A 12,898-nucleotide genomic window follows, 5' to 3' on the forward strand; every position below is an offset into this window, starting at 1 on the left:
GAATGCAAAATCCAGAGTTAGGTACCTTGGAAACTGGAGAGCTAGACAGAAGACGCTAAGTCAATCTAAAAAAATCTCACAAACTAAAATGACCAGTACACAGTACTAAAATCAAAATTACGTGCCCCCAAGCTCTACCTCCCTAGGGGTTTAGGGGCTAACTGGTATAGGTAAAGTTCCGCTATTCCCTTGGGATTCAGAAACTAAAATCCTCTCCTGAGTTACAAGAAATGAGGAGGAATCACCTTTTAGAAGCTGTGGATAGATAATCTGCTGCCCTGCTCTTCCATAATACTACGTACCAACTAAAATGGACAGAAACTAGGCAATGGAGATAAATTCCCTCTTTACAGAGGGGTTCCAAGCCTGTATTTTTCAACACGCAGGACAGCCTCCTAGGTGGTAGGCTATCTGCTTGCCAAAACTGGGTGTTTATGAAGCAAAAGAGGGTAAGGTTAATTAACCCTTGCAGGGCAATAGGAATCGTTAGGTGTGCAGCCCATACCAACCAAACTCACAGGTAAGTAGTTCAAACACTGTCTCAAGACACAAGGGACTGAGGTTTGAATCCCTTAGGCTGAGGAGGAGGAGAGTGAACCCACATCTCCCATTTCTCAGCAATGACTCTAACAAGTCGAGTCAAAGAGGTGAGCGTCCTCCCAGTTTCCTCATGTCTTTTAAAAAGAATGCAGCTATTTCTTTTTTTTTTTTACATGAACTAATTCACATTCAAGATCTATGCGTACTACTAGATTAACATCTCTGGAGGATCTAGGAACCTCTACAAATTTAATGCAGCATAAGCAAGGAACTAAACCCACATTTTTCAGAAGAAATTACTTCTGGGCACATGTAAGACCAAAGAGCAGGCGCTTAGGAAACTTTCAAGTAAAAAGGGGAAAACCTCATGAATTTAGATTGAATTGATAGACGAATTTTAGACATACAAAGGTATGTGGGTCAGGAGCAGCTGAATTGCCTATAGTGGTTTCTAGTTCAGCCCTATCTCCCTCCAGACACATTAATTTAGCCATCTCAAAATCTCTTGGTTATTCATTATTACTAATAGTTTTATAATACACAAAATTTGATAACATTAAATAAAACAGTATTTTTAAACAAGATCATTTAGGAACTTTTAAAGTTGTTCTAAATATTCTTAGCTTCCTGAACTACAGGAATAGCTTCTCAGACCAAAAAAACAAAACTCCCAAACTTGAAGTCTGAATTTTTCCAGGAAACATGACAATTCAAAACTGAAGCCACTGCGAGTAGAATGACAAGTTAGAGGCTCAAAGTTTTGCTCCAATAAACCTCCCCTATAGGGAATTACCTTAGATTAGAAAGCAGCATTCATCCTGCTCCTCTGATCTTTTTATACATCTCTGCAGGAATTTCCAGAAAGAAGAAAGATAAAGAAATTGAACAGTTTGGTTCATTTAGTGCTTTAGAAGAATGGAAAAGTAATACTAGCTCTACCATATGTCTTCTGAAACAAAAATCAGGGAAAAGCGGGTAAGGCTTACTTAACGTGGTATAGAATAGGAAAAGGGTTAACCCAATTGTGAATTAGTAAAAATAAAACCAGCAGTAATCACTGCATTGAGGAGAGAGAGATGGAGACATATGAAATAGCATCATGATATGTCAGATGCTGAACTAAACTGATTTTTATTTGAAAGAAAATGTCTTGCAAAGCCGAATTTGACTGAATACGTGTCTTGCAGAATGTACTGTCATGCAAGACCAGGCACTCCCTTTTTTATTGTGTAAGTTGTTTGGGAGTTGTACTGCACTCCAAAATACAAACACAACATCCCACTATGGGATTAGTATTTTGCCTTCAGTGGCAGTAGATTTTTCTCTGCCTCAATATATATTAAGGTTTTTTCCATTTGTCCTACAAAAAACCCTACAACGATAACAAAGGGCTGAACTTCTAATGCTGACTCAGATGCCCCTCAAGCTTCGATTCCACTGGGCATCAACAAGGCGCAACGGAGCAATGGAAAGATAAATACACTCACTGCAGCATTTTCATACCAGGAAGGAGATAATTAGAGAAGCAGAATTCTTATTACTAAAAATACCTAAAGAACTAGTTTTAGGCTCCAACAGATGACCTGTACCAACAGGACATCTCAGGTAAGTAAATACTTTCTTTGCATTTACATTTAGCACCAGAGGTGTTTTTTCCTGTGCTGTTTCACTACCACAGGCCTAAGCATCAAAAAAACTTGTAGACAAAATCTGTCTAATTTTTCCAATTGTTACATGTAAATCACTCACTCTGAAAAATTAAATGAATAAACTCTTGGACGGTATATGCTACTAATTACAGTCACTGAGACCTAACCAGTTTCTACCAGATGTTGGGAGACTGAAAAGACAGAGCCTGAAATAGGCTTCAATTCATTTTTTCTTGCTATCAGTAACAGAACAATGGTTTCTGCTCTCGTCATGACAGCACATCCTCCTTCACATCCTCCACCAGCAACCGCTCTGAGAGTACACAGAGAGACTTAACCTAATTATAAAGCAATAGTAAACATGATATTTTTACAAGACATTCATCTTTCAAAGGGGAAAAAATAAAACAATGTAAACCCAAAAATAAAACACATGGGAGAAAGAAAAAAAGAAAAACAGAGGCCTCGTGAAGGAGGAGAGAGAAAAAAATACAGCACAAATCAGTTGCATGAATTTGTAACATCTTCTCCACTCCTCAAATGCCACAAAGGAACATGGCACACAGCGTAAGCCTTCCAGCACTGATTCTCAGCATCAGTGAATCCAGTTAATCATCCAGAGTCAATGTAGAAGAAGATAATGTGCATTTTATCTCTTATCAGGGCAGGCCATCTTCCAAACAAGGCCTGCTAAACTGTCAGATTTATTATAAGCCTAACAAATGCAGTTAAAGAATAAATGAGGATTACACCTTCAAAGCTGCTATTTCAATCTGAAAAGCAGCAAACAAAAGGTAAAGTACTATATAGCGGACAATCAGGTAGCAGTACTGTACTACCACCCTTCCAGCACACCAATACATGCGTTTAGTGTAGATTCAACTGATAAATACAGAAGTGATTTATTAAAGCCACTGTTTTATTGAGTAATAAACAGCAAAAATACTGTTTACTGACCAAAAACGTTACAAGTCAGTGAAAAGTTTGGCAATCATTTTCTCTTAACAGCCCAATTTAAAAATATAAACCGCTCATATTCCTGTGGTTAATTATAAACTCAAACATACATCCATTATAATTCATAGTTTTTTCCTGTGAAGTTCTCATGACTAGAAACTTTCAGTCTCGGTTTCAAAATTACTGATGTACTCCGTGTAGCATTAATTCTGGTAGAAGCCAGAGGAAAGTTGGAAGTCACATGCAATTTCTGATTCTTCACATTTTTTCCTGCTTATGAACTCTTCTTTCACTCGCTCCATTTCTGAATTGGAAAATATAATATTGATACATATTGCAATCTTCAGCCCTTTTGAAGACGGCAATACTTGCTAGCCACTTTCCCAGGCATTGAAAGGAAATCGCTGTCAGAGGCAGGATAAGATACTAGATCAGAGACTGGAGCCACTGGAGTTTAAAGGCCAACCTTTTATTGGTGAGCCACAGCAGTTCAGGAGGAAGGGCGGCTTTCACTTCCAGCACTTTTCATTGTAGCACCCGTCAGAATCCCAACCAGCTAACTGAGCCCACACGCACCGCACCGCGCTTGGAAAAGCTCAGCCTCCTCGCGTGCAAACTTTCTCTCGCACAAGTATTCCAACAGATCCAGAGAGCCATGGATAAAGGCTTTGGAAATGAGTAAAAAAATAGAGGCGAAAATCAAGGGAAATAAAAGGAGGAGGACCAAAAAAAAAAAAAAAAGGACTGTATTGTCTGGTAAGATTAAATTAAAGCAAGAGATCCACCACTAAAAAGTTTGACAGAAAAGCAAGTTAAAGATATATTAAACCATCCTCCTACATCCCTGGTATACATAAGCCACATGTTCTGCATCCAACTACTATATCCATCCTTCATCACTGAGCACCTGGAATTAGGACATATATCCCAAACGAAACAATGCCAGTCTGCCAAAATAAGCAAGGTGTCCAATACCTCAGCTGGTGATAGTAACCTTGTATTAAAAATACAAATTAACTTATTCAAGGGTGTGCTTTTTTCCTGAAGCAGCACTACCACTTTCACTATAGATGGAACTGCCTAAAATCTTTGCCACCTTACAACAGTCGTGGAGTATAAAGCAAAAACAGAAAGCAGAGCTGCTATGAGGAAGGTGGTAACGACAAGCTGAAAAACCCGAGTTGCCTTTAAAGGACTTGTACTAAAATCTTACGTGCACCTGTAGCCCTTTCTATCTGACAATAACGCTTGTTACTTAGAAGATACAATTTCATTTGAAAGAGAGCCTATTACAGGTAACATTAAAACAAGATTTATGGTAATATTTACTAACCTCTACTTTATTTTTGAACTCCACAAACTAGAACTAGGAAAAGGAACATAATTTCCTAGCAAACGCCATTGAGCCCATGTATAAAAAAACCCAGAAAACTGCCTCCAACACCTACTACTCACATTTTTGCTCGGTCTACAAAAAGCTGTAACAGACTATAAACAAATGTTTAAGCCAAAGGCTCCTTCCTCAACAATCTCTTTTCCCTTACTCCTGTGTAATGGCTTTAGAGTGGTGTATTAGACAGTAAGAAGAAGACATATTCCATTTGCAGCCTGAAAGCCAATAATGCTCATGAATTTTTTAGCTGAAAGACACTTCAAGATGCCACTGGGAAGACCGTCTAATAAACACATTAGGCTGCAAATGGGCGGCAGCAGCTCTTTAACACATGCTGTAACAATCAGATAAATGGCTAATGTTAATGTTCTGTGTTACAGACTGGTATTTAATAGGACTTTCTTTAAAATCCACCTAAATCTTGAAGGAGAAGGAGGTTTTTCTCAGCAACTCAAAACCATAGATTTGAGAAACCCCCGGTTCCCGCTTGAGACTTTGCAAAACCCCCTCCAGGCTGACCCCAGCACTGTGAGACGGCTCCTACCTTCCGTATTCCCACAGGCTAAGGCTCTTAACAGAGCCACTCACTCACTCAGCTGCTTACGGATTAGCCTATGTCAGCCACCTCTAATATGCCCAGGAATAGCAAGACTAGGCTTTAATAAGCCAACAGAGAAAAAATATCAGATGAAGAAAGTACCGTTTTTGATATACAAGAGGTTTGCTCCATTTCCACTTTTAAAGACAAAAAGGTCTGCTTTCACCAAAACGTTGTCAAAGAGGAGGCAGGTGGTACTAGTGCAAAAAATTGTATTCGAGACTCTGTATCGTAATTTCAGGTTTGGCATTCTACCTCTCTCTTGTTGTCAAGAATTGTTTCTAATTCTTAATGTTCATGGACGAAAGAAATGCAGCTTAATACCACTAAAGCTCCCCTTAAAACACCAGATTAAAAAAACAAAACACAATGCCAGAATGTTATTTGTATATATGCCAGTCACTCTTGCATCCTTTTGTTTGCGGTGGCTAGCTAGGTTTAAAAAAAGAAAAAAGAAGAAAAATAAAACAAAAGTAATTCTAGAACCCTTTAGCCTTTTAGGTTGCATTTGAAAAGCATCAAACTATGGCTGCAGAAAATATTAAGCCTGCAAGCAAGCATTTTCACTGGCAAAGGTGGAGTCCAAATTCTCACATAAGATGTTTATTTAATCTAGAGTTTTTCTTATAGTTCACAGTTATTAACAACTTTACTTACGAGACTGATTTAGAAGCATAGTATTTCAAATCTACTGAGATTTCAAGTAAAACTTTGTGAATAGCATAGCTGAGAAATGAAGCAAATCTAACAACATAGAAAAGGATAATATTATAGGGAACTTTGTATTTAAATAGCTTTCATTCCCAATTGATGGTACTTCTGGAACAGTGAGTTAAGCATATTTTAAGTCCTACTGAATCCTCTTCTGCCAACCTCAGTTTCAAAACTGCTATTTGTCCACTTAAATTCCCATGCCAACTTTTCCCTGCAAAACCACCAAAGAGCAAGGGGAAAACCCAACCAGAGAGAGGGGAAGAGCGAAACAACTGCTCTCACAAGTGTAAGGTACCGTGGAAAACCTCAGATTCAGAAACATTTTCTACTCTCATAAATATAACTGATACAAATGTATACATTACTTACAATACCAGTAAGCTTACACAGTTCAGTATGATTTTCAAGATGCCTATCTTAGCAGTGAGAAAAATATGACTGATCACAATAGATAAAGGCATTTACGCATCTCTGCAGCGTGGGCATGCCTACATGAGGATTTAACTCCAGCTAACTAACTGCCTGTCAAGTACCAGTCTGTTTACTTTAGATAAAACATATTCCATTAATAAAAAGCTCAGGAAACTGGGTTCCGTAAGGGTAAAAAGTAAAAAGCAGAGGGCGAGCCAGAGAGCACAGCACTGTGTTTCCGCATCAGATGTATACAGTAAGTAATTCATAGAGTTATTGAACCTATACATAGAGATATCAAACCTATCATATTTGAATTTCAGTACTGTCACTTATCAACCTCAGTTTCAAAGACTTAACGCAGCTAGAGAGGTGTCCGTCCTCCTGGTCACTAGGATCAACTTAGCGTCTCTACACGCTCAAGTGTGATGTGCAACCCGAGCTTGCTTTGGAGCCTCAGCAAGAGATGCTTATGTTGCGTGCCGCCTTTTCACAGCTCTAACCTGGTCATCAAAATAATGTTCCTTCAGTCATGGAGTAGATACTGTTACTGGAAACGCATGATCTTACTGAAATTTTTGCTGCAGTTCAGAAAGCCCAGCTCTATGTGTCTTCTCTGGTGCCTAATCAAAAAGTGAACTCATGTTTCTGACTTCCACATAGCTGCAGCACTAAGAGGGTTTGTTTTTCTCTTCTACCCAACCACCCATTACTAGGAAGCATATTGAAACCTCAGGGTATTCTTTCGAATGCCAAACATTGAATTAAAACTCTGATTTGCAGGAAGTGTACCTAAACATTATCTAAAGCATTGCTACACATTTTGACATTGTTATCACGGTGAATGAATAACCTACTCCACACATATCTATAAGATACACTTACATACTCCACACTTCCTTCTAAAATATTGAGATGCTCTCATAAGCATGCATTTAGTTTAACATTGTATAACAATAAAGTTTCAATTTAAGAATCATGAATTCAAATCTCTTTCTTCCAGAAGGCTGCAAGTTAACAACAGACCAAAGTCAAACATACCTACATTCAAGTTAAATAAATGCTAGTACTCAGCTCCACAAATGGCCATGGCCATAGTTGTGTTAACAGCTGGCTATGAGGTGAATCTGACTTCACATTGAGGTACTCTGTCAATCAGGGATGCAGCTGGTACCCACACAAGGTTCAAAACCCTGCACCGCTTCTTGAAATTGTACACCCAAGTCATCCTCTTCAGTACCATGCCTGCCTTACCCATCCTCTCTGCCTCGGTAAGGCATTTAGAGCATCTCCCCTGGAAAACTCCGTGTCCTCCTCAGCCTAAGGTGGCTTACCTCAGCTCTGGCCCCAGAGGGTGCCCTGGCAACAAGGATGTGGTCCTGGATGCTACGGGAGAGATCATCTGAGGTTTGCCCTCTATTACTAGCCCATGTTTGCATGAGCAGGTAGCTCCCTCAGCAGGTGCTTCCTGCTGATACTGGTACCCATGCCAGTATCATCCGTTTATACTGGAGCAGCAGTGTAGAGTTGGGAAGCAGAAACAACTTTATTACTTTTTCTTATTAAAGTTGGAAGACCAACCGATTTAATACATGCTTTTTGAGAGAATACAGCTATATGCACAAAAGATAATACTTGTATCTTCTCCCAACCTGCAGAATTACAGTGTTGTACTTAATACAAATGTGTGTGAGATGTATGTTAAACTCTTGGCTAAGGCATTGAGAGTACTAGCTACGCACCTTGTTACTAAGCACAAAAATAAAAACTAATAGAATAAATTATGTCAGAGCCACACACAAGTGTCTTGCACTCATAAAGTATGTTTAACTTGATAAAAATTAAACATCCATAGTAGCCTGTACACCCTAATCAAATACATTAATACACCCACGAGTTTAAAAACTGACCTGTGAACACGAGTAATAATTACTAATTACTAATTACTTCAAATTTCATGTCTGTCTTCATTCATACTATTCATACTATTCATTCTATTTGCTTTAGTAAAATACGGCTATCAGCAATAACAAAAGAAGATGAAAGTTTAATTGTCCTTTCAAAGCATTTAAAAGGAAAGCACAACGCATAAAAATCTTGTTGCTTTAGTTAGTCAACTGCCAAGGAATATAACCTTGTGGACATAAACTTTGTACCCACAAGTGTGTGTATATATATACACACGCATATATATGAATATAGACTATGACCAAATAAAACATACATATGAATGGCTGTATGAGTTAAATGGAAGAGACATTTAGCTAGTGGCTACTCCGTCATGGAAGCTATTAGCAGATGCCTCAGGAAAAAGTACAAGGCAGCTGCAGAACGATCCTTCCCCCTGATACCTCCTCTCTCTGCCTCTGACAATCAGCAGTTCAAGCTTGGCCGTGGTGTTGCCGTCCCTCCTCCTCCCTCTGAACCTATCTTCAGTTGTGCCTAATTCCTTCTTAAATCCATATATACCTTTGGCCTCCATAACGCTTATGGGCAACACCCTATAAGCTTTACCACAGCTCCCTTAACAGCAGAAATGACATACTAGAAAAAAATTAGAGAGTTCCAAGGGGATGTTATGACTCAACTTAAATAAATCAGAATTTTATCACTGACTTCACTGAAGCTCGGATTTTCCTCCTAGTCTACCAGAGGAAGATGTCAACCTGTTATTTCTCTCTTCTGTAGGACATAAATCACTCCATGGGCCTGACACAACTATGTTTGTATGCTGCAGCCCAAGGAATCTACTATTAAAGCTGAAGGTTCATTATCAGCCGTTTTATTTTCTTTGTAAAAATAAACTGAAATTAGTTTGCGTTAATAATGAAACGCTTTATGGTAAAGAAGAATCCCAAATGCTAAGAAAGAATTAGCTTATATTCCAAGTAATTTTAATTTTAGAATATAATGAAACATAATTACTAAAGAGGGGAAGAAACACCCGCTACATTCATAGAAGGAGCTGACCAGAAGACTGCAATACGCTGTCCCGGAGTAAAAAATAACACATTTAAAACTAGTTAGACTGAAGACCTGGAAAAACTTCAGGAAAAGCAACAAAGATAATGTTATTACCATGCAGTTCTAGCAGTGGTTACTTCACATGAATCTTGGGTTCGATGGTTGCTCAATCACAACAGCCTGTGCTATCAGGAATGGAAAATCAGAGCACTACAGTATCTTGATGAAGTCTGGGGACAGCATGCACAGGAGAAAATGAAATGGGAACAGCAAAGAGGAGATTCAGGTATAACATACACTACACATTAAGTGCATTTATCTTAAACATTTGGTTTGATTCTTCGTTTAGGATTTTCATCGAATTCCTGCAATCTTCCTTATGCTTTGCATCCTCAAATCCCAGCTGTACAATCCCTCACTGTACAACTCCGGCTACCAAGGAAACTACCTGCAGGATCAGGCACAGACTCCCGGCTATTGAGAGCAGCCCACTTCTTGAAAGACACAGGCTTTCAAATCCTACCCCTCGCCTTCAGAGACTAAAGGTTTACCTGCTAATAATAATTTTTAGTCCAATTCAGGCATACAATTCTAGGCATGCCACAGCTGACCGCAAGCAAGAAAAGCTGAGGAGGAAGGGAGGCAGTAAGACGACTCCATCAGGGTTTCCTCGCAGGTACAGTCATTATCAACTTACAGTCTTCTCTTTCACTCAGCTCAGACAGCTTGGCTTGTAGATCCAGTCCTCAGTCCTTAACTCAGCTTTCTTATTACATTATGGGGCTATTCTATAGTAGTGCGCTAACAAATTTATTCCATTTATTAATAAACTAGATTCTGAGAATCAAGGTTATTTTCACACCTTTCCTCATTTTTTCCCCTGTTACTAGTCTATGTAAGTAAATAAAATAGCACTGCAAAATCTAACCAGCCAGTTGACATCCTAATGACACTTGTTATTAAATACCGTGCTAAGAACTTTGGAGTCAAATTAAGTATTTCAAAGTACTCTTCAAGCTCAGACTTTCCAAGAAGGGTTTTTTTCCTTACAACACGGTGTATTTTACGATGCAGTCATGTTCCCCTTCTTCCTTGTACAATAAATTTACCTTACAGAGATGATAACAAAAAAGAAAAAAAAAAAAAAGGAGAGCAACACCATTTGAACATTATCAGTGTAACCTCATTGACTACAGTTGCACACAGAATTTTTAACAGCGGGCAAACAAAATTACTCTGGTCAAAGACAGTGCTTGAAGTTTTATATATGCTACATGCTATACTTCTGTATGAAATTGCTTATGAAAGAAAACACCGCAAGTTCAGTTCTGTAAGAACACGGAGCCACCTGAAGAGCACAGTTTACACAAAAGGTTGATTTTGTTCAAATTTCCCCCCTTAATATGTTCCAAAAGGCATCAGGCACATCAAAATGACTGTACAAGCAGCAAAAATCTATTTTTCTACAAAACAGAGGTGCCAACATTTCAGTAAGCACTACTCGGCCCCCACTATCTTGTTAGATCTTCCGTAATGAAATAAAGGAAGAAAACACAAGAAGCAGAGAGGAAGTTTCATTGTTCTTGCGGCTTCGACATTTGGTGCCGCGAACGTGACGGGCTCTCAAGCCTCTACTCGACGGCACTGCCTGCCCCAGGCCTCTGTATCAAAATGTAGGTATACTGCTATTAAAATAATCAAACAGAGACAAAAGAGAACAAGCAAATAAATAGCACTAACTTGTTTATGTTTCTGGCTCTGCCCTCACAGTATGAAATAAAGTCTCTTCAAACACATACTACACTAATTCGAAAAACAATAATATTTTCCTTCCCTCCTCCTATCTCAAAGTAGCATGAGTTTTTCAAAGGCCTAAATAAAATAAACTAAGGCATTTCCTGTATGCATTTAGTTAATTATTAAACGGATCCTAAGCATGATAGTCACCACCAGTATTTCAATATGAATCCGGGAAAACACACTTTCAGCAAACTGCCCCTGCACTGCAGTAATGACCGGTTACATGCATCTTTGCAACCCTGCCCTTAACTTTGTCTAGAGAAGTGACGATCAACAACACCCACGCAAACTGAAACACCTCATCTTTTTTTTTTTTTTCGTGGTCCAGGATTAGTATTACTGCTGTGAGGTAAAGAGCAATGCTGGGCGTCTTAATGCTGTGTACGACAGGAAAATAAAGCCAACAAGCTTGCAAGAACTTCCCGAGCAGGGGAGGCAGCCTACTGTCTTCACTTACTACCACAGTAACCATCTATAACCTTTTCCAGGGGATATTATTTTTTAATTAATCTGCAATACTAAATGTTGCCCTCCCAAGGTTAACAGAAAGTTAAATACTGCCAAGATATTTAATGACATCAGCACGCACAACCATGAGATAAATATGAGGTCTGAAGATTAACTGAATGTCATTCTGTTTACGGGATCGCATACTTGTAAAGAAAACTATTAAGATTAGAGAACAGGGAAAGCTATATAACAACAACAAATGTTTCAGTGTGTTTTGTCTTCTTAAGCTCTTGGTCCAGAAAGAGAAAGCTTTATTGCAAAAATGTCTCAATCTGACTTACTCTGTACTTTTTCATGTGCATAGAAATTACTGAACAGTGAATGGTAATTACTGCAATGAAAAAGATACTCTCAGGCTCCACCTCCTCTTGGCAGTGGGAAAATATAGATGGGTTTGTATATTATTCTGGATGCCAGAAAACTTGCTTACAAAAATATTTCCTGTGCACTGACTTGAGATATATTTAGCCTCATAAACCCATAAAACTGTCACAGGCAACCACAAGTACACCTGTAGCCATTAAAGGGGGGGGGGGGGAGAGAAACTAGAGAATCAAATTTACATTATTTCTTTGTATTTGTTATTTAGAAATATAATCTTTAAACTCTCTTGCTCAAAAAGAAATTAGCTCTTCCTTCCACTCCCCCAAGCAGACACCCCCCTCGTCTCCCCCCGCCCCCCCCGCCCCCAATATCCAGACATCTACGATGCACACACGGGAGCACGCATACATGGAAAAAGGGAGCGCTAACAATGAAGTCACGGCACTTCAGAATCACACACCTTGTCGTCTTCCAGCCTTTGCAGTTGAAGGCAGATCGCACTAGTTTTTCTGCGTCTTCAGATCAAGATGTAGATAAATTCCCCATCCATCACACTGGCTTTTTATTAAAAACAGGACGGGCCAGGGGGAGGGAAAAAAAAAAAGAAAAAAAACAAAACAAAAAAAAAAGGAGACAATTACCAGTAAATTTACAGCCTTAAAAATATCAGCTCTCCATTATCCCAAACCAGTGTTATGTCTTGATGTAAACCAAAGCACATGCTGAGTGAGGACGTGCGCACACAGCAGCTTATCATCTCTGTCATCTGCTTCTAATGACAGCTGACAAACTGGCCACGCTAATCCTTCCCTAACTGCTGATCAGAGAGATCCCCCCTTTGACAATCCAGCATGGTGGAGTACTCGAAAATTCCTCCTGCTTCTGTTCTGTTGCTGCTCTAAAAAGCAGTTTCCTTTTCATTGAGATAATAGCCTTTTCTGCAGTCACGTGGCGCCCGGGCTACATTAGCAGAGCTTGATGATAATAGACGGAGCAACTCCCCTCCCTCCCGTCGGCTGATTTTAAGGGTACAACTCC

General features: G+C 39.2%; 1 protein-coding gene across 3 annotated transcripts in view; it reads right to left on the reverse strand.

Annotated features, from left to right (window-relative positions):
• Positions 1–12,898, reverse strand: part of NCOA2 (nuclear receptor coactivator 2) — a 194,462-nt gene that overhangs the window by 80,788 nt on the left and 100,776 nt on the right. The window contains exon 2 of one of the 3 annotated variants that reach the window (XM_074577249.1): positions 12,321–12,418. The exons of the other annotated variants lie outside the window; for them this stretch is intronic. The gene's annotated coding sequence lies outside the window, so the exon portion shown is untranslated. The remainder of the gene's footprint in view (positions 1–12,320; positions 12,419–12,898) is intronic. 3 annotated transcript variants of the gene reach the window in all.

This window comes from Larus michahellis, chromosome 2 (assembly GCF_964199755.1).
Source record: "Larus michahellis chromosome 2, bLarMic1.1, whole genome shotgun sequence".
Classification (NCBI taxonomy): Eukaryota; Metazoa; Chordata; class Aves; order Charadriiformes; family Laridae; genus Larus; species Larus michahellis.